This window comes from Kogia breviceps, chromosome 6, assembly GCF_026419965.1.
Source record: "Kogia breviceps isolate mKogBre1 chromosome 6, mKogBre1 haplotype 1, whole genome shotgun sequence".
NCBI lineage: Eukaryota > Metazoa > Chordata > Mammalia > Artiodactyla > Physeteridae > Kogia > Kogia breviceps.
The window spans coordinates 13,428,700-13,455,305 of NC_081315.1; the positions used below are offsets into that span (position 1 = coordinate 13,428,700).

At 39.2% G+C, this 26,606-nt stretch overlaps 1 protein-coding gene across 2 annotated transcripts in view; it reads right to left on the reverse strand.

Moving 5' to 3' along the window:
* Positions 1 to 26,606, reverse strand: part of HPGDS (hematopoietic prostaglandin D synthase) — a 117,762-nt gene that overhangs the window by 33,956 nt on the left and 57,200 nt on the right. The window contains exon 1 of one of the 2 annotated variants that reach the window (XM_067036893.1): positions 244 to 263. The exons of the other annotated variant lie outside the window; for it this stretch is intronic. The gene's annotated coding sequence lies outside the window, so the exon portion shown is untranslated. Of the gene's footprint in view, positions 1 to 243; positions 264 to 26,606 lie in introns of those variants that run through there. 2 annotated transcript variants of the gene reach the window in all.

Sequence of the window (26,606 nt, forward strand, 5' to 3'; positions counted from 1 at the left end):
TGCACCTTAAAGATTTCAGCAGGTAATTGAAAAAAGGGATAGAATTTTGCGAGTCATTTTGATGGACAGAAAGCTTACAAATAAGGAATTAAGTATTAACCATTTTACAGTTCAACCCAATAACAGATTATAAGACAGTCACTCAGACGAGTATAGCATATGACAGTAATAAAAATAAACCTAAAATGCAGAGTGAAGACTATCTCGTTTCTAATCTGTGTACAGTTCAGTCAGATCACTTACTTAGGCTGTGTCTCTGTGGAGTCTCCAGTATCTTCTATGCTCTCGTACGTGACTGCGTCTTGGGTTTATATGATGAGTAAGTTACGGTCACAAGCCAATGTGAGAAGAGCTGACTAAGTGCCACCTAAGTCTCTTCCTTCATTTCTTAGATGAAATATACCTGCCCAAAAGTGCAAGTCTGCAAAGACTTCTAGTTACTCTTGGCATTTCATAGGATCTCTGTGTCGATATAACCTAAGGTATTTGCATACAGCGGGTAAAGTCAAAGTTATAGGTGCTGAAGTGTGCCTATAGCTACATGTTCATTTATTTTTAAAGTCTTAGAACCACAGGCCCTAGAGGAGAAAGAAAACGTGAGTGTATCTCTTTACAGATACACGCATGGCTTGCTTCCTCACTTCATTAGATCTGCTTGGCCAGTCCTTGGCTGACCACCTCTTCACTGGAGCTCTCCTCAAACAGACCCGTCCTTTACCTGCCCGATGTTCATTCATCACAGCATCTGACAACATAATGTATTTTATTTGTTCGTTTTCACCCTCCCCCGGTGGAATGCAAGCTCCACAAGGGCGAGCACTTCATTGTTTACTGTTGTGTCCTCAGCGTCCACACGAGTGCCAGGCACTTTATAAGCACCAATATATATTTAACGAATGAATGACCCCGATGTATATTTCCCCACAATTCATATTTGTACAAGGACTCTCTAAATTCTCCTTGCTGGTAGTATATTTCACGTACTATGTTTTCTTGGAAGGGCTGAAACTAAGTCTGCCTAAAACCAAGTTCCTTGGCTTTGTAATTAATTTCTCAATCCAAAATTGTATTCCCCTTCTTGACCCCCGACCTCAATGCTGTCTTAACAGAACACTCATCAACCAGAGTCAGATGACTAAGATTGCTGTTGTCGATAACATCATGAATGTACTAAAATGGCTATTATAGATATCATCACTAACGTACAAACTAAGGTGGTTTTTCAAGGGCAAGATGAGCTAACAGACCCCCGAGCATGGACCACCTAGCCAGACACATCCTGTGACTCCCAAAACTACGATTAAGAAATGCCACAGGGCTTCCCTGGTGGCGCAGTGGTTGAGAGTCTGCCTGCCGATGCGGGGGACGCAGGTTCGTGCCCCGGTCCGGGAGGATCCCACGTGCCGCGGAGCGGCTGGGCCCGTGAGCCGTGGCCGCTGTGCCTGCGCGTCCGGAGCCTGTGCTCCGCAACGGGAGAGGCCACAACAGTGAGAGGCCTGCGTACCAAAAAAATAAATAAAAAAGAGAGAGAAATGCCACAGAAATGGCATTAATTAATAATTACAATTATTATAAAATAATTAATCAAAATTATTAATTAATAATTAATGCCAGCCTCTTTGTTCTTCCCCTTAAAAAATAAAAACCCTAATTCAAAGACCAAGTGGGAGTAGATCTGAGGCTTGTCTCCCACTCCCTTGCTTGGTGCCCTGCAATAAATCTTTCCTCTGATGCAAATTCCCACTGTCAGGGTTTGGCTTTCTGTGCTGCGGACACATGAGCCCTTCGCTCGGTTTCAGGATCTTGTGGTTTAAAGTAAACCTGGAGGGGAAGATTCCCCTACTTCCTGCTGATAATACGATACAGATTAGTAACAAATACCTAAATGTTTTAGAAATTTATTTTTATAGTCCTTAGTGCAGGAATTAATTCCAGCTACAATATTAGAACAGCACAGTGAAAAGATCCAGTGAAATACCCGTCTGGGCATTACTGAACCTGCAGATTATCCATGAAACATTTTTTTTTTTTTTTTTTTTTTTTTGTGGTACGCGGGCCTCTCACTGCTGCGGCCTCTCCCGTTATGGAGCACAGGCTCCGGACGCACAGGCTCAGCGGCCATGGCTCACGGGCCCAGCCGCTCCGCGGCACGTGTGATCCTCCCGGACCGGGGCACGAACCCGTGTCCCCTGCATCGGCAGGCGGACTCTCAAACACTGCGCCACCAGGGAAGCCCCCCATGAAACATTTTAATGACAGTCTGGGTTTCAACTTCCAGAAAATGACACTCATAAGGAAACAATAGCAACCTATAAATCACATAATATTTCCTCTTCTAAGTGCTGTAAACTTTGAAAAGTGTCTTTTCATCCATTTATTGTACATATAAGAAATGAAATTAAATATATTAGTCTGTAAAAAGTCTAATTTAGAAGACATAAGTACAGCCCCTTACCTGCCAAAAAGATACATGTAACTCAAAATCAAGTGCAAGTGGAATGGAAGCTATACAAAATTAACACACTGTATTTGTTATCGTTCACTGAGTTTTGACTTACACTTTTTAAGTCTTTCTGTCCTCATCTCGATTATTTTTACTCCCCATTTTAAAGATAAGGAAACAGAGATACAAGGAAATTAGATAAATTGGCCAGGAATTTGGGATGGGGTAAGCTAGGATTAAAGCCTAGGCCTTCTGGTGACACATTTAATACTCTTTCCCTACATAATGCTTCGGTGGAAAAGATATCAGATATGCAAAAAAAATAGCACTTAAATTTTCTGTAACAATGTTCTGCTTTACATGCCATTGTGCTTGGCTGGTGGGAAACAACTCATCAGTCAGGGGCGGGGTGGCCCCTTGATCCTTGGTCACTGTCCTGGAGTCTGCCGCTGGCTGTGTGTGTGTGTGTGTGTGTGTGTGTGTGTGTGTGTGTGTGTGTCTGTGTGTGTGTCTGTGTGTGTCTGTGTGTGTGTGTCTGTGCGGCTTTCGACCAGCGGCACCCTGCTGCTTCCTTATCCTGAGTCTGCCGCTGGCTGCCTGGCTCTGTGTGTGTGTGTGTGTGTGTGTGTGTGTGTGTGTGTGTGTGTGTGTGTGTGTGTGTAGCCGTTCACAGCGCTGCCGAAGGCTCCAGCTGCGCAGCACCCAGCACAACTACCCCTTCCATGTGGCCTTGCCACCTCCTGGGCAGCACAGCTGGGCCCTCGCACCCCTCTGCTCCGGAGCCACAGATTCCCCCCCTCGCTTTCTACCCCCAACCCCGGTGGGGCTGCTGAACAGTGTCCTAGCCTACTACCGGCTGTGGTACTTTGGGCACGTAATCAACCTGTCTGTGCCTCGATTTCTTCATCTTTAGACGCAGATTTCCTCTACAACAAATATTTACTGAGTACCTAATCTTTGCCAAGTACTGTTCTGGGTAATAGAGGTAAAGCAGGAAACAAAAGCAGACAGAAGTCCTCGCCGGCGGGGAGCATTCTCACGGTATTAGGAGTGACTCCCTCATGGGGTTTTGAGAGCATTTAATGAGCACATACATAGGTGCCGCAAGAGGTGTCTAACGCATAGAGCTCTGTGAGTGTTAGCGATTGGTAGGCAATATCATTAGCAATTGTCTGAAGGGAGGACTGATTTCCTTCAAGCCTGTGCGGACGGATTCTCGCCCTCTCGGTGGTTAGGTTTGGGAACTAAGAGCCAGGAAGAAACGCAGTTGCTGGGCCACTTTTCTTTTTCATGCTGCTTCATCCTGTCCCAAGGAAATATGCACAGAGCCAACTGTCTGTTTGCATGGAGGGAAGAGGAAGGCGAGAAATGCAGGGTGAAAACCCCGAGTGCATCACCGTCTCACACTCCCCCCGCGGGGCGGTTATTTCTTCATGCCACGTGCCATTCATGGACACCCTGTGCGTCCAGATTGGACCACGTGAGAAATAACTGTGAATAAATGTGACAATTTGTTACACAATGTCCACTCAGTCACTGGAAGGACTATAACAATGTGATTGAATAGATCTTCCTTTTCTCTAGCAGTTCCTATGTTAGAAAACCCTTCCAACTCTGATATCATTGGCAAGTTCCCAACTGCTGTTTGAAACCCAGCATTAACCCAGAGCCCAATTTTATTCTTCTTTTCCTTATTCTCCAACCTGGGTAGTAGTGTGGCCATACAAAGCACTAATGAGACTTCAGCTCTGGCGTACTGCCGGCTGGAGCCCTGGAATTGGAATCCCAGCCCTACTTCTTTCCAGCTCTGGAATCTAAGGAAGATCTCTCGGCGTCAGTTTCCTCCTCTAGAAAACAGTGATATAAAAATCATTCTTATTTCTCAGAGTAGAGAGGATTAAACAGGTTAATTTATTCAAGTCACTCTGCATTGCTTGGCAAGTGGTTTCTGCTTGATAAATATTACTGATTATTACATATTTCTTTAATGATGGAAAAATAAATATAATATTTTAAAAATAGCTCACATATTAGTTCCTCTTTATTTATTTTGGTAAAGGGGAAGTGTTCAACCAAACCCATTTCTACTTTTCTAGCTGCACTGTTGATGGAAAAAGAAGGAAGTGTCCAGAAGAAGACCACAGAGCTTCCTTCTCAGCTTCTAAAGCTTTTGGGTATATTTTACTTAATCAAACAATTTCCTTTCCACAGTCAGTTATTTGAGAAACTAAAAACATCTAAAACTAAAGTATTTAAACCTGGGATTGAGAAGGCAGGAAATGAAGAATGTGTTTCTTTTTCTCCTCCTTAACCTATTTGGGTAATTGAAATGTGCTTGCAAATTTTTAGCGTCTGTGTTTTCCCAGATTTCCACAGTGATAGCACTATTTTTCTTACCTGGCTCTTCAGGTACTGTGAAGAATAATACAATAATTATCGCCAAGAATGTGAGTAAATGTTTTACTGCCTAGCCTTTTGGCGGAAAGAGGATTCCCAGATACAAGCGAATAGTAGTAATAAAAATAGCTAATATTTGTTCATTGCTTCCTGTGGGCCGGCATTGAACAAAGGGCTTGCCATGTATTATCTCATTTAACGCCCACAAAATAACATCACAAATAGTTACATAATTTGACTGTGGTTACATAACTGACTAGGGCTTGTCATGAAAGTACTTCTAGATGTAAAATTTCTCAAACATTTGAATCTTAATTCATGAGATTGCATGTTTACTCTTCTGTCAAGAATGGGGACACTAAGCACTAAAACAGAGTAAGTTAACTTGTCTTTCAAGATTTTTCCAGATTTAATTCCTGTCCCCTCTGTATCATCACAACACACACTGTAAGAAGAAGGACCATGCATTAAATCCCACCTCTGCTTTCACCCTGTCATGTAAACACAAAGCAGTTCACCTCCTCTCAGAATGTCAGTTCTAGGAAAGTAAGAGTAGGCCCCGTGACCTTCAAAGTCACTTTCTGCTCTATAGTTCAATAACATAATTTTCCCTTGAAGACATTTCTCTGTCTTACATGAAAACTGAGTCCAAAAGGACACAAAGTTCTGGACTGAGGGTTACAAGGACATAAGCTATTTTGTCCTCTAATCTAGCAGCAAAGACAAGATACTCAGATCAAAGGTAGGTCACTGTCTCAGATAATCCCAGGATGGATTTCCTATTTATAGGCACTAAAGTAATGCAGACAGGAGTGTAATTTAGGGAGAATTTTTTGGTGACAGTAAACCCTTTCCTAGAACTTATGGAGAAGTATATTCTAGTATATTCTAATAAATTATATTTTGGTTTTTTAGTGGTTCATAAAATATTGAGTGACCTAATACCATTTCCCAAAAGCCCAGAGTAAGACAGATCTTAAATTAATGGAGACTTGCTAACTGCAGACATTTGGTGAGGCTCAATTTGAAAAGCCAGGTTTCTTTTCTACAAATAAATAGAAATTCATATGAAACTATGTTATATTGACTTAAACTTCATGTTAATATGCCACTATGTTTTTGTAAGTGTTCAGAATCAAATCTTTGTCTTTTATTTTATTTCTTTGAATGTAGTGGTAATCCTACCTCAATTTTAACTTTCTACTTGTTTTCCTTTTTAAAACAGCAGATGAGAGGCGTGTGCTCTGGACAACAGCAAAGTCTCTTCAGTTACACAGCTCGAGCAAAACTGTGCTCAGATGAATATCAGCCTACCAAGATTAAGTCGCTGTTCCTCGTTCATTTTATCAGTTTTAGCAGATGCAAAGTACTACATTCGTTAAAAAACAAAATCAAAGCCATCTTTTATCTTTTACAGAAGTCAAAGGCATCTTTTAACACCCTATGAACTTCAAAAAGTGAAGTGTGAACTTAAGCTAGTTGAGTGTTTACTTTTAGTTCTCATTCTTTGGATCGTATTCATTAAGCCCTATTTATAAATTCAAAGAATCAGGATAGCAAAACTCCTGAAAAATGTGCTTGTAAAAGAAATGTGTCCCACCACCACCATACCCACAGCCACACCACCACAAAAGAAAGAAACATTTAAAAATCAAGTGTTGAAGCTTTTTCGTGCACTGTCTTAAAAGTTGTATAGTGGATGTGCTCAGATTAAATGCATGGATTGATCGCCTTTTCAGAAACTGAAAAATCAAAATTCTTATACATCCTTTACTTGAAGTTTTAAAAATTTTCTCTTTTTCATTACTCAAGTCTAGTTTGAATCCCATCGTTTAAATTTCCAGACTTGTTCTTTCAAACAGCTGGTTAAGCATGACGTATTAACAACACTTGTTAATATCCCCCAAGCCCGACTAAAAAGACAGTGCAACTATACAGAAGGTAGAGTCAGAAAGGACAAGAAAAAGGAGAGGAATCAAGCATATAGGAAACATTTCAAAAAATATCGTGGCAGACGGGAAGCAAGTTAGGGCAGTGGCGCTTGATTAAATCCATGTACTCAAGTAATGACCGAAGTTTCCCTAAAGGTGGGGAGGAGGACATGTACTGAAGAGATGCCATCGCAATAACCCTGAAGAACCTACGAGTCCCTAGGATCCCGGGACCCACAAAAGTGAACTTGAGATTCAGGGCAGGAAAAAAAGGGGGTTGGTTAAAAGCCAGCAGAGAAAGCATTAGAGCCCTGGTTGCCTTATTCTTTCTCAAGAAAGAATGCTTTCCCACTAATTCTTTCCCTCTAATGCTTTCCCACCAGCAACTCCTCTGTCTTTAAAAGAAAAGGAGCTGAGAGAATCTTGAGGAGACAGAGGCTATGCAAGGTATGAGACAGAAAATCGAGTATTCTAACTATTGAATAATATTTTTATGATGTATAGTTTTGGAAAATAATTTCCATAAAAATTGAAAGTGAGAATATGGCAATCAGTTCAAGTATTTGGTATGCTTGTTTCATAATCGTGAGAGTTGTAGGGCTGTTTAAGGCACACAGGAAGTCTGTAATACAGATCTTATCAGACCCATTGCACAGATGAGAAAATTGAGGCTTACAGAGATTAAGCAATTTACCCAAAGTCAAACAGCTATTAGGTAGTGGTCCTAGTACTCAGACTCAGTGCTGTCGATTACAAGGCTAATGCTCTTACAACTACTCCAAAATGCTTCGGAAAGTTTCGGTTTACAACGACTCTGAACAAAGAGAAGATTCTTCAGGATAAAGAAAGATGTGTAATGGAATATTCCCTGCAATTTTAGAACTTCTAATTACTTCATTGTTTAATTAGATTGATGAATTTGAAATGTAAAGGCTGGTATAAATACTGTTGAATATTATTTTTTTCCCTAAAGCTGCAAATACACAAAATTCAATACACAAAATTAAATTTAGAAAATTAAATTTTAAACTGAACAATGTGGGTCAATCCTTCCCAGTGTTTCTTGTCTTTTTTTCTGTTAGTCATTTCCTCTGACACTTGTTTTTCTCTGTGCCTAGTATGTTCTAAACTCATCTTCTGATGGAAGTTTTCCTGTGGTGAATAACTGAAACCAAAGTACCTACTACGATTTCTACCCATTTAAATATTAGCTTAATATTTTTTGTATTCTTTACTGATCTTTGTCAGGTTGTTCAAATAGCAATTTGCATAATCACATATTGATTCTGTGTAGGAGTAGGTGATTCTGCAGAGCTATCCCTCAAGAGAGTTGCACTGAGGTGGGGTGTGGAGAATTGAGTAGGGTGGGTGCGGGCCTGGATTTGCGGGAAGATCTGGAAGGAAAAACTTTACATCATGTCTTTTGTCCGTCTGTCTCATGCAGCATTTTTAGGCAGGTTGAATATAATGAAAAGTCTATCGAGAACAACCGTAAACATGGGGGAAAATGCTTTGTGAAGCGCATATGCGAACGGGGGAGGGACAGTGTCACCCGGCATAAGTCAGATGATGTTAAGGATGGAGCTGAGGTCCTTGAACATGCTCCAGCCTCCATAGCCTGTTAGCGGCAACTGGGAAGCTGTTCCTCCACCTCCCCACTGCATGCTTGCCTGACTGAGAAGACCCTCAAAATTATGAGCCTGGGTTGACCACCTCAGGTCACTTTTTACTAGAAACTTCTGGAAAATGCTCAACATCAATTATACTGCACATCTTTTCCTTCCATGCTAGTTTCATAATATCTGCTAAACAGGATTCTGACAAAGTGTGTGAAGTGCTAAGGTTTGCAAGCTCTGGGTGAAAAGCTGTAAAAGTCAACCTTTTCAAAGGCCCACAATGAAACCCAAAAAGTCTCTTAAAATGAGTTGCCTGATAACGTTTCTTTTTTCATTTTTTTCTGTTTTATCTTTATGTTTAATCGCATTTTTTCCTTCCTGTAGAGATATTTTTGAACATTTCACAGTAAGACCACATTTTTTAGTGCAGAAAAGAAATTCATTACGTTGTTGGTGGTAAATTTGTTACTTTATTGGTAAATTTAATCTACTATGTCACTGTGCAAAATTTGTGATTATATACCACAGATGAAATGATCAATTTAGCTCTGCCATGTATATAATGATAATATTCAGGCAAAAGCAAGACACCAAAAATTTTTCTTCAATTTGTTTGGCCAATTTTTTCTTTTCTCCCATAGTAAATATTTGGTACATAAATTTTTGCAAAATTTTTTTTTTAATTTTTAGAAGGGGAATTGCTGAGTAGCTGGTTATATGCATTCTAATGATAATACCCATTGCCAGACTGAATCCACAAAGGTTGCACAAACTCATTCTCCAGCTAATATGAGTTCATGTGAATTATTTTATTCTTTTTCAATCTTATGAGTAAAAACATCTCATAGATGTTTTTTGTTTTGTTTTTTACTTTTAAAATCCTTTTAGTGTAAAGTAAAATACATACACAGAAAACCACACAGAACAAATGTGCATCTTAGTGCATTATAAGAAGGTAAACACAATCCTAACTACTAAACAGATCAAGAAATACAACTTTGTCAGCCAACCCCTGCAATTTCCCCTTAACATACTCTTCCCTTTAAAAGTAACCACTATCCTTATTTTTTATGGTAATCCTTCCTTGCATATGTTTGTGGTTTTATTATCCAACTAGGCATGTCTAAAAACTATAGCTTAGTCTTGCCCTTTTTAAAAATTGATATGTTTCTATTTGTTTCAATGTTATGTTTTACTGAGGTAACATTAGTCTATAACATCATATAGGTTTCATGTGGACAACATTATATTTCTACTTCTGTATACACTACAGCATGCTCACCACCAAAAATTTAGTTTCTACCCATTACCATGCAGTTGATCCCATATTTACCCATTTTTCCCTCCTCCCCTACCCCTTCTTCAGTAACCACTACTCTATTCTCTGTACCCACATGTTTTTGTTTGGTTTGGCTAATTCATTTATTTTGGTTTTCTGTTTCTTTGGTTGTTTTTTATAATACACATATGAGTGAAATCATATGATATTTGTCTTTCTCTGTCTGACTTATTTCACTTAACATAATACACTCAAGTCCATCCACGTTGTTACAAATGGCAAGATTTCATCTTTTTTAGGGCTGAGTAGAATTCCATTGTATATACATACCACATCTTCTTTATCCATCTGTCCATTGAGCAACACTTAGATTGTTTCCATATCTTGGCTCTTATTAATCATTCTGTAACGAATATAAGGGTGCATGTATCTTTTTGAATTGGTGTTTTCAGTTTCTTTAGATAAATACCCAGAAGTGGGATAGATGGATCATATGGTAGATTTATTCTTAATTTTTTGAGAATCTCCATACTGTTTTCCATTGTGTCTATACCTATTTACACTCTCATCAACAGTGTGTGAGGGTTCCCTTTTCTCTACATCCTCTTCAACATTGTTATTGCTTGCCTTTTTATAACAGCCATTCTAATGGCCATGAGGTGATATCTCATTGTGGTTTTGATTTGCATTTCCCTAATGATTAACAATGTTGAACATATTTTCATGTGCCCATTGGCCACCTGTATGTCTTCTTTGGGAAAATGTCTATTCAGGTCCTCTGCCCATTTTTAATTAGCTTTTGTTGTTGTTGTTGAGTTGTATGAGTTCTTTATATATTTTGGATATTAATCCCTTATTGGATATGCAATTTGAAAATGTCTCCTCTCTTTAAGTGATTTGTCTTTTGGTATTGTTGAGGGTTTCCTTTGCTGTGCAGAAGATTTTTGGTTTGATGTAGTCCTATTTGTTTACTTTTGCTTTTGTTTCCCTTGCCTACGGAGACACATGCAGAAAGATATTGCTAAGACTGATGTCAAAGAATGTACTGCTTATGTTTTGTTCTAAAGTTTCTATGGTTTCAGGTCTTACGTTCAAGTCTTTTAATTTCATTTTGAGTTGATTTTTGTGTTATAGTGTGAGACAGTGATGGTTTCATTTTTTGTTTCCCAACACCATTTATTGAAGAAACTTTCCTTTCTTCATAGTTTATTCTTTACTCCTTTATTGTAAATTAATTGCCCACATATGTGTGGATTTATTTCTGGACTCTTAATTCAGTTCCATTGACCTATGTTGTTATCTCTCTGTTGTTCTGCAAATACCATGCTGTTTTGATTACTATAGCTTTGTAATATAGGTTGAAATCAGGGCATGTGATACCTCCAGCTTTGTTTATTTTTTTTCCTCAGAATTGCCTTGGTTGTTTCGGGTCTTTGGTGGTTCCAGACAAATTTTAGAATTTTTTGTTCTATTTCTGTTAAAAATGTCACTGGGAGTTTGATAGGGACTGTATTGAATCTATAGATTGCTTTAGGTAACATTTTAATACTGTTAATTCTTCCAAAGCATGGAATATATTTCCATTTATTTGTGTCTTCTTCAATTTCTTTCAACAACGCCTTACAGTTTCTAGTGTACAGGTCTTTCATCTTATAGTGTTTTAAATTAGCATGTCTTCGATTACAGAAAAGGTTGAACATCCTATGTTTCTTTGTCATTTATATTTTTTCTTTTGTGAATTTTCTACATTTTTTCTATTAGGGTTTCCATCTAAAAAGATGGAAAAAATTCTTAGTGATTTGCAAGAATCTCTTTATATGTGTTACATATGTGCTATAGAATTATTCTTTCCCATCCTTGGGGATTCACAGTAGACAGGGTGTAATTTCCCTCCATTTGACTTAGGACTTCACCACGTGATTTCCTGTGCCTAATGTAATACTAGCAGACATGATACAACCAGAGGCTTTAGAAGTGCTTGCACAGTTTGGGTTTCCCTTTTGTTCTTCTGCTCTCTGCCATAACATCATGCCCTGGGTAGCCAGTGGTCCCAGAATGAAAACACAGAAAGCCTGAAGCAGAGCCACCCCAGCTGACCTGTAGACTTGTGAATGAGGATACTAAAATGTTTGTTGTTTTAAGCCATTGAGAATTTGTTACGCAGCATTATGGCAGCACTAGCTGACTAATACAGTGCTGTAAGCTCCGTCTCTAAATATCAATGTGATCCTGTCTGCTAATTACAAGAAGGGGAGAAATTTCAAAATAAAATAACATATAGAAAATATACTGCTTTTTTCAAGAAAAGAGGTACTCCAGGAACACTTTGTCCATAAATAGTCATCAAGGTTGGCAAAAGAAGTAATAGCTTCCAGCAAACCAGCCAATGTAGCAGAGTGTATAAGAGGCAAAGCCAGAGCAATTAATATTTCTTCAAGAAATATCTAATAGTTATTGTATTAGTTAAGGTTCTCCAGAGAAACAGAATCAATAGGATTTATTTATTTAAAGAGATTTATTAGAAGGAATTGGCTCATGTAATTATGGAGCTGCAAAGTCCAAAATCTTCAGGGTGGGATGGCAGGCTGGAGACCCAGGAGAGCTGATGCTGCAGTTCCAGTTCAAAGGTCATCTGCTGTAGAATCAGAAGAGCCAGTGCTGCAGATGAAGTCCAAAGGCCATCTGCTGGAGAATTCTTTCTTGCTCAAGAAAGCTGGTGTTTTTGTTCTATTCTGACCTTCCATTGATTGAATGAACCCAGCCACATGAGGTAAGGCAATCTGCTTTATTCAAAATTTACCAATTTAAACGTTAATCTCATCCAAAACCTCCCTCACAGAAACACCTAGAATAATGTTTGTCCAAATATTAGGCCCCCTGTGGTACAGTCAAGCTGACACATAAAATTAACCATCACAGTCATTTTGAGATTAATATTGACCATCTGGCTAAATTTGGTATTTTGAGAGCAAACATGAATCCAGCGTACTCAGGGTAAATAGCAAGACAAGCCAGTTACAAAGGCATTGAAGTCGTCGACAAGAGGGACACAGGAGTCCAATCAGGAGACCACACACCAGTTATCTTAACTGAGAGAATTTAAGAAATAGAAATATTCACTAGTTACTGAGGGACCAAAAAGGCAAAAAATTACCTTAGAATACTACGGAGTTAGCATATGCAGGAAGCAGTTACCACTTCTGGCCTGGAGGAACAAAGGGAAAGACGTTATTTAAACTTATAAGCTTGAAGCAAATGTCCATGTTGCTGAAACTCAGACCCTTAAGGCCATAGAGCTGGGAACACAGACCTCTAAGGAGTGTTGGGGGGGGGGGGAGCAGTCAGCTGGAGTTAGTGTCCCTGAGGGGGCAAGGTGGGGCGGTCCTATGAGTGTTCAAAAAACCAGGACCTGGAATCAAGGGCCACTACTGGAATGGACTGCCACTTTCAGAGTGAAGAAGTGTTGCTAGATGACACTCAGAGGTACAGCCAATAAGAAGAAACAGGAAACTGTAAGTTCCTCCTTCCTCCTCCAGTGTGAAGTCTCCCTCTAGTGCCTTCTCTTGGCAGAGCCTAACAGGCCACTAGCTGGCCAAGGAAAAAGGTGGTTCAACCAAGCCCAGTCCACTTCCAGTGGAGTAAAGAGGGGTGGGTTTGTAGCTGGGAGACATTAGCTTAATAATGGGCACAGAGTCCCTAATGGCTGTGACCTCCAGAGTGGAGTAGATGCACCCAGAAGATGCATAAGACAATCCAATAGGAAATGGGAAGAAATCTATTTGTATTTTTTAGCTAAAAAAATAAGAAAAGAAGAAAGCTTTATTAATTTTAAAGTGCAGATTGATAGCAAAAGTTCCCTTTGGGAACATTAAATGGAGAAAAATGAAAACAGAGAATGTCGCCAAGAGAAAAACAATTCTAAACAAGACAGCAGGAGGGAAACTGCTCTGGCTAAAAGGCAATGCACTTACACTTACCTGTGCAGCGGCAAGGAAGAACTAATGCAGTAACTGAGAACCTTTTTGTACAAGTGAGACGTATTTGTACTAGTGGACACTAAAGAAAATCAGATAGGCTTCGTGGAGTCCTAGTGTCCAAGTGTAACATTAAGTTGGTGTGAAAGAAGGATTCTCCCTATTTCTTTGTGGGATGCAGCACGGCTCCAGTGCTCAGAAAACTGAAATATACACGCTGCCATTTGGCACACTCAAGATTTTCTCAGCCACGGAAGCATCAGGACAAGCACTCTTGTCAAGGCAGCACCGTGCTCACATTCTCTCACTGTTCAGCCTCAGCAAAGAGAATAAAGAGACGCTCGCTCAAGCTGTTTATGCCACAGGCAGCAGCAACAAGGAAGCCAGGTCAGAAGAGCTGGAGTAGACTTCTTATACACAGGGGAGACACATGTTACGGACACGTACAAAAACTGCAGGAGATTCGGGGAGAGGGAGGCTAATAAATCAGTCAGACAGAGGAAGCACTGAACCTGTTAAATTTGCATAATTAATGTTAATGTGATCTCATTTGTACCCTCATGCCGGTGGTATCAAGAGATGTGTGTGTGTATGTGCGGGGGTGGGTAAGGGTTTATTCTTTCATTCTAGAAACATTTCTTGAGTTCCTTCTGTGTGACGGGCACTGTTGCAGAAATCAGTGGTACAGAGATGAACAAGGCTGACAAGATCCCTTCCTTCAAGAATTCCACGCCGGGACTTCCCTGGTGGCGCAGTGGTTGAGAGTCCGCCTGCCAATGCAGGGGACAGGGGTTCGAGCCCTGGTCTGGGAAGATCCCACATGCCACAGAGCAACTAAGCCCGTGCGCCACAACTACTGAGCCTGTGCTCTAGAACCCACGTGCCACAACTACTGAAGCCCGTGCGCCTAGAGCCTGTGCTCTGCAACAAGAGAAGCCACCGCAGTGAAAAGCCCGTGCACCGCATCGAAGAGTAGCCCCGGCTCGCCGCAACTAGGGAAAGCCCGTGCGCAGCAACGAAGACTCAACGCAGCCAAAAGTTAATTAATTAATTAGTTTTTTTAAAAAAGAATTACACACCTAAGGAGTCCCTCTGAAGTAGGAATGGCCTGGAACTTCAATTTCTTGACATACTTGAGCTCTGTTGGTGTTACAGTTCATGTCATCTAAGAATCCTCAATCTCTATGAACTGGCCCCTAAATTAGATTCAGAATCAAGGTAATCTCACCAACTCTACAGCCAATTCAGTAATATTATAATGCCTGTTCCAAGCTAAACTCAAAGCACAAAGCTTTCCTCCAACTCGAGAAGTCATAGATTAGCTCTATTAATTCCATGCTATACATAATATTCAGAGACCTGCTGTCATCTTGAAATGAAAGATAAGATTATCTAGCTTGGTAGGAGAGGTGGACACGTCAAACCATTGGTGTTCTCTTTTTCTCAATTTCTTCAGATGTAGCTTTTAAAAAACAGGACCACAGCGCTTCCCTGGTGGCGCAATGGTTGGGGGTCCGCCTGCCGATGCAGGGGACACGGGTTCGTGCCCCGGTCCGGGAAGATCCCACGTGCCGCGGGGCGGCTGGGCCCGTGAGCCGTGGCCGCTGCGCCTGCGCGTCCGGAGCCTGTGCTCCGCAACGGGAGAGGCCACGACAGCGAGAGGCCCGCGTATCGCCAAAAAAAAAAAAAAAAATAGGACCACAATGATAGTAGGTCTAAAAATTATTTGATAAAGTGGAAGAGTAATCAACAATGTGCATAACTGATATCACTATTCTTACACTGTGGAGTTCTTACACTGCTTTACATTGGATGTAAATATAATCCAAGGTAACTCTCTGCTCGTCAACACTGCTTTACATCTATTCCCAGTAGGGCTGTTTTCCAGCGCTCCCAAGGAGACGATTAAAGAACAGAATGAGCAAAGCGTGCATTTGAACAAATTGAACTTATACTGCGAACTCAGATACACATTCTTTTAAGGAACTGTGAAGTAATCAAAAGTTCCTTTAAGAAGACACTTTTAGGGAATCCATCTGGAAAAGGCCAAACCTGTATATATTCTAAAACTACTCATTCATTGAGATGATGAAGAATTTCTGGAGGTGGATGGTGGTGATTGTTGCACAACAATGTGAATGTAACTTACGCCACAGAACTGTACACTTTAAAATGGCTAAAATGGTAAATTTATATATATATATGTTATATATGTTTTACCACAAAAAGAAATACTTTAAAATTTCATCCTGAATGGAAAAAAAGGGAGAAGACTCAAAGCAATAGAATTAGAAATGAAAAAGGAGAAGTAACATCTGACACTGCAAAAATGCAAAGGATCATGAGAGATTACTACAAGCAACCCTATGACAATAAAATGGACAACCTGGAATCTAAGAGAAAAAAAAAAAGGTCATGAAGAACCTAGGGGCAAGAGAGGAATAAAGACACAGACCTACTAGAGCATGGACTTGAGGATATGGGGAGGGGGAAGGGTAAGCTGTGACACAGTGAGAGAGTGGCAGGGACATATATACGCTACCAAACGTAAAACAGGTAGCTAGTGGGAAGCAGCCGCATAGCACAGGGAGATCAGCTTGGTGGTTTGTGACCACCTAGAGGGGTGGGATAGGGAGGGTGGGAGAGAGGGAGACACAAGAGGAAGAGATATGGGAACATCTGTATATGTATAGCTTTGTTATAAAGCAGAAACTAACACACCATTGTAAAGCAATTATACTCCAATAAAGATGTTTTTAAAAAAACGAAAAAAGAAAAAAAGTTCATGCTGAATAAAACCAAACTTGAAAATATTCTCCAGACTGAGTCTGAACTTTCATCATATGTTATTTGGTTTGAGTCTTGAGAGACTACCATACCAGTGGTTCTTAGGTTCCTGCCAAAATCTTTCTGAGTGTCTTTGGCTTGGTTTTGAAGGATAACATTTATTGGCTACATTAAATATAACTCTTGTCCTTACTGACTCATTAAAATAAATGAATAAATAAACTGCCTAAATTGAGCTCAGTTTTTAATTAAAACTCAGATCCTTAGCTCCAAGAAAATGCCTATTGCCTTTCTAGCATGTGTGTTCAATACTTACATTTGTATTTGCCAAACTATTCCTCTAGAGATACCATATGACAGTTTCAATTGAAACACGTTGGAATTTATTTGATGTCCAAATCTTACCAAAAAATATCTGTATGGAAAACTGGTTAATGGTTCAATGTCCATGTTCAGGCCAAGGTATGTACACAGCTGAAATGATGTCCAGCTCTCGTCCATTGGGATCAATGTTCAATACAGAGTTGATGGTCCTATGATTCAGGAGATTATTGTCAAATACCTCAGGTAGATTCTTAAACCAACCAGGTATATGTTTTTAATGTAAAACTGACACCAACTTTTATCTGTCACCGACTCAGAGTGTTGTTTTCCAAGATTTTTTCATGATACGCCATAAGGTATTTTGCAGTAAGTCTAAGTTAATACATTGCTGAAAAGTTTAGTTTGATTTTGTTTTTATTTGAACAATTTTCTGTTATGAACAATTTAATATAATTCCAGCAGGTTATAGGTATTTTTATTAATGTAAATGTATTTTTAATTCTGATAAATTCTGATAATTCTGATAAAGTGATTACTATCCAACTAAATTCAAAAGGCTTGGTGCAGAAGTAAGGTTTCAATTCTTGGTCAGTGATACTTATCTAAGGGTTCTGCTTTTTTTGTTTTCCAAATATTACACTCTTCTGTAATGTGGCTTATGGCAAACATATAACTACTGGCAGGCTATGCAGAATGCCAACATTAATGATGATTCTGGTCAAAATTTCAACCAGTACTATCTAATAATCTCTGATTAAATAGATTAAATCTTCAGAAAACCATGTTTGGCTTTTTGTTTTGAAATGCAGTGGCTGCATTTTATGGTTTGATTAAGTTATTGTCCTTTATTTCCTCTTACTACCTATAGCTTCATAAATTACTGGCACCAGGCATTTTATAAACACTTCATATGAATTAATTTATTTAATCCTCACAACATCACTATGGGATATGTTTTATTATGATGATGCCTATTTGATAAGCAAGGAAAATGAGGCTCAGAACTTGTCCATATGTTACAGCTAATAAATAAAACAGTTAGGATTTGAACCCAGGAAGTCTGTCTTTAAAAGTATTGCTCTTGGGCTTCCCCGGTGGCACAGTGGTTGAGAGTCCGCCTGCCGATGCAGGGGACGCGGGTTCGCGCCCCGGTCCGGGAGGATCCCACGTGCCGCGGAGCGGCTGGGCCCGTGAGCCATGGCCGCTGAGCCTGTGCGTCCGGAGCCTGTGCTCCGCAACGGGAGAGGCCACAACAGTGAGAGGCCCGCATACCGCAAAAAAAAAAAAAAAAAGTATTGCTCTTGGGCTTCCCCGGTGGCACAGTGGTTGGGAGTCCGCCTGCCGATGCGGGGGACGCAGGTTCGTGCCCCGGTCCGGGAGGATCCCACGTGCCGCGGAGCGGCTGGGCCCGTGAGCCATGGCCGCTGAGCCCGCGCGTCCGGAGCCTGTGCTCCACGACGGGAGAGGCCACAACAGTGAGAGGCCCGCGTACCGAAAAAAAAAACAACCCACAATTGGTTAGTAAAACATACCTATTGGGTAATTATTTTGGCTGAGAGAAATATTGTAATGAACAGTTATCATTCATTAAAGAAAAATCATTCAGCACTTACTCCTGGGTGTCACGTACTCTCCTAGGCTCTGGAGATAAAAACTCACATAAAATATGGTTTCTGCCTACATGTTAGAGGGAAATAATGATTAAATCATTCACTTCTGGTTCCCAATAAAGATAACCTACCCAGAAAACACACAGAGGGCATAACCCTTAGCGGTTGAAACTGAAAGAAAAGTCACACACATTACTTAGCTAATACATACCATAATCACTTAGTTTGGTTTCCAAAATAAGGGCCATTATTAGACCTTGAAAGCTTTAAAAAAATTTTATCATTGATTTTCTGGATAGTCCGGAAAGTATTTCTTATAGCTTCACTCTTTTGTATAACACGCCCTTAGCTTTTAGGACCTGGATCTACATGTTTGGGTGTATTTAATTGATTGAGAATCATTGACATTGTGTGTGTATGCATTCCAGAGGGTAAATTATCCTCTTGATTTCCTTGGTCGTGTTTGCTTTTGCTCATTCTTAGCCGTCCAAAATCCTTAATGACTAACCAAGAATGTGACCACCCTCATTGTTACCACATTAAACATGCTTACTCAAGCCAAGACCTCTTTCACTGGCCCCTTTTTCTTTTATCTTTAAAAGAAAAAAAATCAGGACTTCCCTGGTGGTGCGGTAGTTAAGGATCCACCTGCCAATGCAGGGAACATGGGTTCAAGCCCTGGTCCGGGAAGATCCCACATGCTGCCCAGCAACTAAGCCCGTGCACCACAACTACTGAGCCTGCACTCTAGAGCCAGCGAACCATAACTACTGAGCCTGTGCTCCGCAACAAGAGAAGCCCCCGCTCACCGCAACTAGACAAAGCCTGCGCACAGCCACGAAGACCCAACGCAGCCAAACATAAATAATTAATAAATAAATTTATAAGAAAAAAATAAAAATTAATCAATTCTAGAGGCATTTCCTTTTAGTATCTTTATTTTCTCTTATCTCTCCAACTCGAGCTCTTCTATCAATTATAGCTTTTCTCCCAGAGAAAAGACAGAGGTCCTTAGCAACACATGTAGTCTCTGAGCACCATGGAAATAAAAGCAATGCAACATTACATCTCTCATGGGCTGCTCTGAGGAAAAGAGCATCATAATGTGGAAGAAGGTCCAACACTGTGATGTTGAACATGTATTTATTTACCTCACCGCGATGCTGTGAGAACAAATATGGTAAACTTGTCCTTAATCTCCTGACTTTAATCTCCTCAAAAGAAAGGAGTAGGAATAGGAAATCTTGTGAATGAATATGAAACATACCATATAGAAAGAAACAAACAAGAAATTACTAAATTTTCCGCTAGAAGTTTCATTCTCTTAGTTTGAACCACAGTACATTGACCACAGCAATTATAAACTTAAAGTGAAATTATTGATAATATTCAATTAATTACACTGTACTGTGTGCCAGACTTACTGACAATAATTTTTTTTTTTTTCGGTATGCAGACTTCTCACTGCTGTGGTCTCTCCTGTTGCGGAGCACAGGCTCCGGACGCGCAGGCTCAGCGGCCATGGCTCACGGGCCCAGCCACCCCGTGGAATGTGGGATCTTCCCAGACCGGGGCACGATCCCGTGTCCCCTGCATCGGCAGGCGGATTCTCAACCACTGCGCCACCAGGGAAGCCCCTGACAATAATTTTTTAAAAGTTCTGTTTGAACAGTTGATCAAGTGTTTTTGGTCATGACTATGAAACACAGTTAATTTTTTCATATAAATTATTTGGGGTCATGATTTTTAAAACACTGTAAAGGAAGTCACCTCACTAACATAACATAACTGGTGATAATTCCAATTTAACTGCCAATCACACTTTTTAGGTTTGTTAGAAATTATCATCAAGCTATAACTGAGGACACAGAAAGAGGAAGCTGTCCTGAACATTAAGTTAGATCATCAGAAACCAGTCTTCCTGCCCCCAGTCTTGCTCCTTAAGATTCACCCTAAATTTTACAATTAATCTTTCTAAATAGCAATATAATTATGTTATTGTTTAGCTCAAAACCTTTAGTAGTTCTTTACTGTCTACAAAAATGTAAGACAATTGATTATAGCAGTGGTCTCCAAGATTTTTTTTACAATTAATTATGCTTAAATAGAAAAGAAAACAAGAAAGCAAGATGAAGGAAGGAAAGAAAGAAAGAGAGAGAGAGAGAAAGACAGAAAGAGAGAAAGAAAGAAAGAAAGAAAGAAAGAAAGAAAGAAAGAAAGAAAGAAAGAAAGAAAGAAAGAAAGAAAGAAAGAAAACTAAGCATGTAAATATGTATTCCCTCCATATAAAATTACCTAAGTGTATTACAATAATTATCTAATACCTTAAAATATAATTCTCTCATAGCACAGAGTTTATTGCTAAACATCATGGCTTAAATTCATGTCTCAAGTGGCCTTCCTGATTGTTTGACTAATTTTATTAAACTACCTCCTCCTCTCGTATGTGATTAGATTATCATTTGCTTTTTACCTCCTAACATAGTTGTCAAAGAAGGGCAGGAGAAGAGTCGGCTTTGTAATTTCCTTTTGTCTGCCTGTGCTTGTATTTTAGTATTTTATATTTACAGTTCCTTTGTAGGGAATCTTTTTGTGGCTTTTTCATTTATAATAGTCTGAAATATATAATCCACCAGTTCACATAAACAGGCATATGATGTACAGGATGCAAAGACCTTAAGGTCTGGTCTCTGAGAAAACATTCAATGTTGACTTTTGTTTCTGGAAATATGGCAGTCTGAGGTTCAGAGGAACCCTTCCTAGTAGGATACACCTCACAATATTGTATAAATTATTTTTCAAAAAGGATTACTGATTAATGCTGGCAGAGAAATTAAGGAATCTTCAGAGGCCAAAAAAACCCAAGAAGGTAGAAAGTGGGCACTGGGTTTTAATGGACCACTCGTGTGGTAAAGAGAAAAAACTGGGGCCCTGACTAGGGTAGATGTTTAAACCTTGGCATAAAATCCGGACACTTAAAAGACAATATTCTCCAGCATAGCACAGGGAGATTAGCTCAGTGCTTTGCAATGACCTAGAGGGGTGGAATAGGGAGGGTGGGAGGGAGGCTCAAGAGGCAGGGAATATGGGGACATGTGTGTGCACATGGCGGATTCACTTTAGTGTACAACAGAAACTAACACAGTATTGTGAAGCAATTATACTCGGATAAAGATCTATTTAAAAATTTAAAAGGACAATATTCTCATTAGGTGACATAGGAAAAAATTAACCATTCTCACAGAGAGATATACCTGTCACACTCTGTGAAGACAGAAAGAAACTAATCTTAAGCCTGCACATGATTTTTGTACCCCCAACACCCACTCAAAAGTTTTTTACTTTAAAGCAATTCCAGATAGTTGTGCTCTCTGGAGGAAAACAAGTTGAACTTGGTTGTCAAAGTCTCACAGGGAAATCTCCAAGGAAAATCAGCTCACAATAAAAAGTTAGTAAACACACATGAAAACAAGGTACTAGGAGTGAGAGTCAACAGAAACAACAAACTACTATATTCACTTCTTTAAAACTACGATATTAGAACTGATAATAAGGGAGAATTAAGTATGTTTAAAGATATAAAATAATTCAAAGTATGATAAAAGAACAAATGATTAAGCAAATTTGTGAAAAGTAGTAAAATAAATTTCAAAAATGAAAAATATAATATTGACATTAGAAACTCAATGTTTTGGATACACACCAGATTGGAAATGGCTGAAAAGAAAATTAGTAAACCGGGAGATGGTAGAGCTAAAGAAACTCAAAAATGCAAACTAGAGACACAAGGACACCTTTGCTGCTATACAGTCTATTTTCAACAAAGTAACCACAATGATCCTTTAAAAATGTTTGTATCTTTATGAGATGATGGATGTTATCTAAACTGTGATAACCATTTCGTGAGGTATGTAAGTCAAATTATTTTGCGGTACACCTTAAACGTATACAGTGCTGTATGTCAATTATATCTCAGTAAAACTGGAAGAAAAAATGAAGTTCAGGTCATGTTATTTCTGTCTTAAAACCCTCCAGTGCCCTCTTCCTCCATCTTATTCAGAGTTAAAACCAAAGTCCACATAATGGCTGTCAAGTTCCCTCAGGATCTGGCTTCCCATTGCCTCTGTGAATTCCTCTTTTGCCTGTCCCTACTCCTTACCATATTCCAGAAACACCGGCACCCTTGAACTTGCTCAGCAAGCTCCCATATCAGCGTCTGTGCACCAGATTTCTCCTTTGTCTGGAGTGATCTTCCAATTTTCCCTTTTTTTTTTTTTTTTTGGCCATGCCACGTGGCTCACAGGATCTTAGTTCCATGACCAGGGATCAAACCTGTGCCCCCTGCAGTAGAAGCACGGAGTCCTAACCACTGGACCGCCAAGGAATTCCTGACATCTCCCCTCTTTTAATGCATTGCTTAAATCTTATTAATATTACAAACTTCCCAATGCATTCCCTTGCTTTTGCATTCCTGACCTCTATTTTTCCTCTTCTACTTTTTTTTTTTCCACAGCACACATCACCTTCAAACATACTATTTAATTTCTTTATTATGTTTATTATCTGTTTCTAAACTGTAAGCTCCTTGAAGGCAAGATCTTGATTTTTGTTTACTGATGTGCCCCCAAAATCATAGAATAACACCTGTCCATAGAAGCTGCTCAAAAAATATTTGTTAAATAAATGAATAGAAATCCTCTAGGGGCTATGCAAGCAAACCACTTTGAAAACCATTGATACAAATGATTTTCAATTTCATAAGGGAGCTGTAAGTTCAACTGAGACATGTCTAAATGAAAACCTTGTAACCTCAAATTATGGTTTCATTTTTAAAAATTCAACAGTGTTAAATTTGGAACGTGATCACTTTAAAATAGAGCATTCCCTGTAAGTCTGCCTTTGGAATGGAGAAGAGAACTTCCCTGGAAAGTTTCATATTCCGTGGTTACATGTTTTATAAAGACAAAAATCAAGAATTGCTTTATTGCCTTGGTTTTAAAATGCTAATCTTTAGTATTTTGGGTTAACTGTAAATCCTGTCAGTAAGAGCCAATGCAGTGCCTGTCTTTCTTCAAAAAGGGGCTCTTTAGAAATTATAAAGTAAAGAGTTTAATGCCTCTTCCTTCCAAATACCCCTTAGAAACTGTAGGTTTAAAAGTTCAACAACTCTTCCCTCCAAAGAGCTAAATTTAATCATTAGAAAATCAACTGGCAAACACCTTAGGAACAAAAAGAATAATAAGAAGCATGGCTTTGTGGGAAAATAGCCTGGGGGACCAATCTAGCTTTTCTGGAGACCAGAATGACAGAACTAGTTAGAATAGGTGTAATTTATCTTGACTTGAATAAGATCACTGTGGGAATGGAAATTATGACCCCAGAAAAATACAGTCTGGCATGAACGTCAACTCCTCCTTTCAGTATTTTTCTGTCAGACTATAGGCAAGCTTTCTGCACATAGTGCTTTTTGTGGTTATGGTAAGAATTTCCTTGGCGACAGCTTGTAGCCTCGGTTTGGTGGCACACAAGAGGAGTAAGATACTCTGCCAAAACCCTGCTGCACAGCAGGCCAGCATACACCAAAGCCAAATGGCAAAAGCTCACAGTGAGCCACTTCTCATCTGTCCACAGAAGGCAAAGAAAATGATGCTTGAGGAACAAACTCGGTGCCGCAGCAAAGCAGATTAACCCCCCAAACAGAATATGTATGTGTGTTGCCCCCAAAGATTGCCTAGCTAATATTATTGTCCAGTGGAAATATTGTCCTAGGGAAAAAATGAACAGTCCGCAAAGGCAACGCTGACCTAGAAGCCGGATATTTTGCAGAGTTTATGTCTAACCTAGTTGGGATTTTTTTCATATTTTATTTGATGATCACATTAATGGAATATAGAGCATATAAATTAAAATCATACGTAATTTCAAATTAGAATAAGATATTTGCCATGACAATAACATATTTTGTCCTAGCCAGAGAAAATGGAATTCAGTTTAAAGATTCATGTTCACAAAGGGATCCACATAATTTAAGAATGTGTGGTGTAGCTAAAAAGAAGAGAGTAATCACAGAGAACACAGATAATGACATAGTAGAAATACAGAATATTATTTAAAAGTGTATATGATACAGTATCTTAAGAACTTAGTTGTAACAGAGGAATGAAATTACTCTCAACTCTGGTACGTACATTAAAGTATCTTGTATACAACATATTAGAGATAAGAAAAACTTTGAATTCCCAGGCATGAACTAAGATAATTAAGGGTTTGCAAATAGGTGATATGAGAACAGGTTAAATGAATGGGATCATTACCCAGAAGAAGGGAAGATTGTGGAATGACCTCAGCCTTCCAATTGATAAAGGAATATTATGCAGATGGTGACCAGCTGTTATCCATCTCCACTGAGGACTAAATCAGAGGAAATGGGTCTAATCTTTGGCTTGTGGGATTTCGGTTAAATATGAAGAATAGTTTCCTGACAGCAAAGGTTGTAAAGTACTGAACAAATTCCTGAAAGGCATTATAGAGTCTCCTTCCTTCAATATCTCTTAAGAACGTAAAGTGCTTTACCATTTGCCAGCAATGAGTGCAGGGTAGACCTGCAGAGAATACTTGAGAACTCAAAATCCGTTGTGAGTCAAAATAATCAGATGTGATGTTTCCCCCCCAAGCAGATTTCCATGTGTTTTTGCTGGGGGGGGATTTTTTGGTTTTGTTTTGCTTTTTGAGAAGTGATGTCTTAGTAGATGAGAATTTTACTGACCCCAGTACATTTTTCTACAGAAGGGAAAAACATTTCCCTCTACTTCATTTAAAAATATATGTGGCATACAATGGAATACTACTCAGCCATTAAAAAGGAAAGAAATTGAGTTATTTGTAATGAGGTGGATGGACCTAGAGTCTGTCATACAAAGTGAAGTAAGTCAGAAAGAAAAAAACAAATATGGTATGCTAATGCACATATATGGAATCTAAAAAAAATGGTACTGATGAACATAGGGGCAGGACAGGAATAAAAACACAGATGTAAAGAACAGACTTGAGGACACAGGTGGGAAGGGGAAGCTGGGATGAAGTGAGAGAGTAGCATGGACATATATACACTACCAAATGTAAAATAAATAGCTGGTGGGATGCAGCCACATAGCACAGGGAGATCAGCTCGGTGCTTTGTGACCACCTAGAGGGGTGAGATAGGGAGGGTGGGAGGGAGACGCAAGAGGGAGGAGATATGGGGATATATGTATGCATATGGCTGATTCACTTTTGTGTACAGCAGAAACTAACACAGTATTGTGAAGCAATTATACTCCAATAAAGATATTAAATATATATATATATATATGTGTGTGTGTGTGTGTGGCTCATTTTCACTGGTGTCTAAAAGCAATTCGGCCTTGTAGGACTTCTAGACAATTAAATACTGCCTTATTCATCACTCAAGAGGAGATGTTATGAGATCTGACAATTTTTGCCCCAGTAGTTTTATCACCCAATAGCCAGAGCACTGTTTCTAGGAGACCCCAGATCAGTCTATTTTCACATGATGAAAATATTTTGATTGCCAACAAAATAGAGGCTTGATGGTGACACAGTATGATAAGAACAATGGTGTTTTATCTTCATTTTACATGTATTTAAGCCTTTATTTTTCATCTGAAAATAAAAATTAAAACTATGTTATGTCCCTCACATAAGAATTTAGAATTCTTAGAATTTGTGCATCTGTTCTTATATGGGTAAATCAGACAAGGTAAGTATAAGCCTTATTGTTCATATATGTGTAAACAGGGAAAATTAAACATTTAATGTCCAATTCTAAATTTCCTAAGGAGGCAATATACATTGGCTATAGCTGTCACTGTTTTTACAAATGAGTTTTTATATAATCTATGACATTAATGGTGACTTTTTTTGCTGATGTAAAAATGTCATGTTTAATATTGGCTACTAGAACTTTCCATACCTATTACCATATTAATGTTTTTGAGAACCTAGTAAGTTCCTATTTTATTAAGTATATTCCAAATAAGTTAAATAATTCACCTAAGCTCACATGGTTAGTAACTGGAGAATTCAGAACTACATCTCAGAAATTCTGAATTTACCTGGAACTCCTTATCTCAGAGAATATATTCTCTACCCATAAACTTTACAAAACTAATGCTGCCTCTTCCCCTTCCCTTGTCCTTCCCCCTCCTTCCAATCAGAAGACCATAGTATCAATTCTGTCATAATC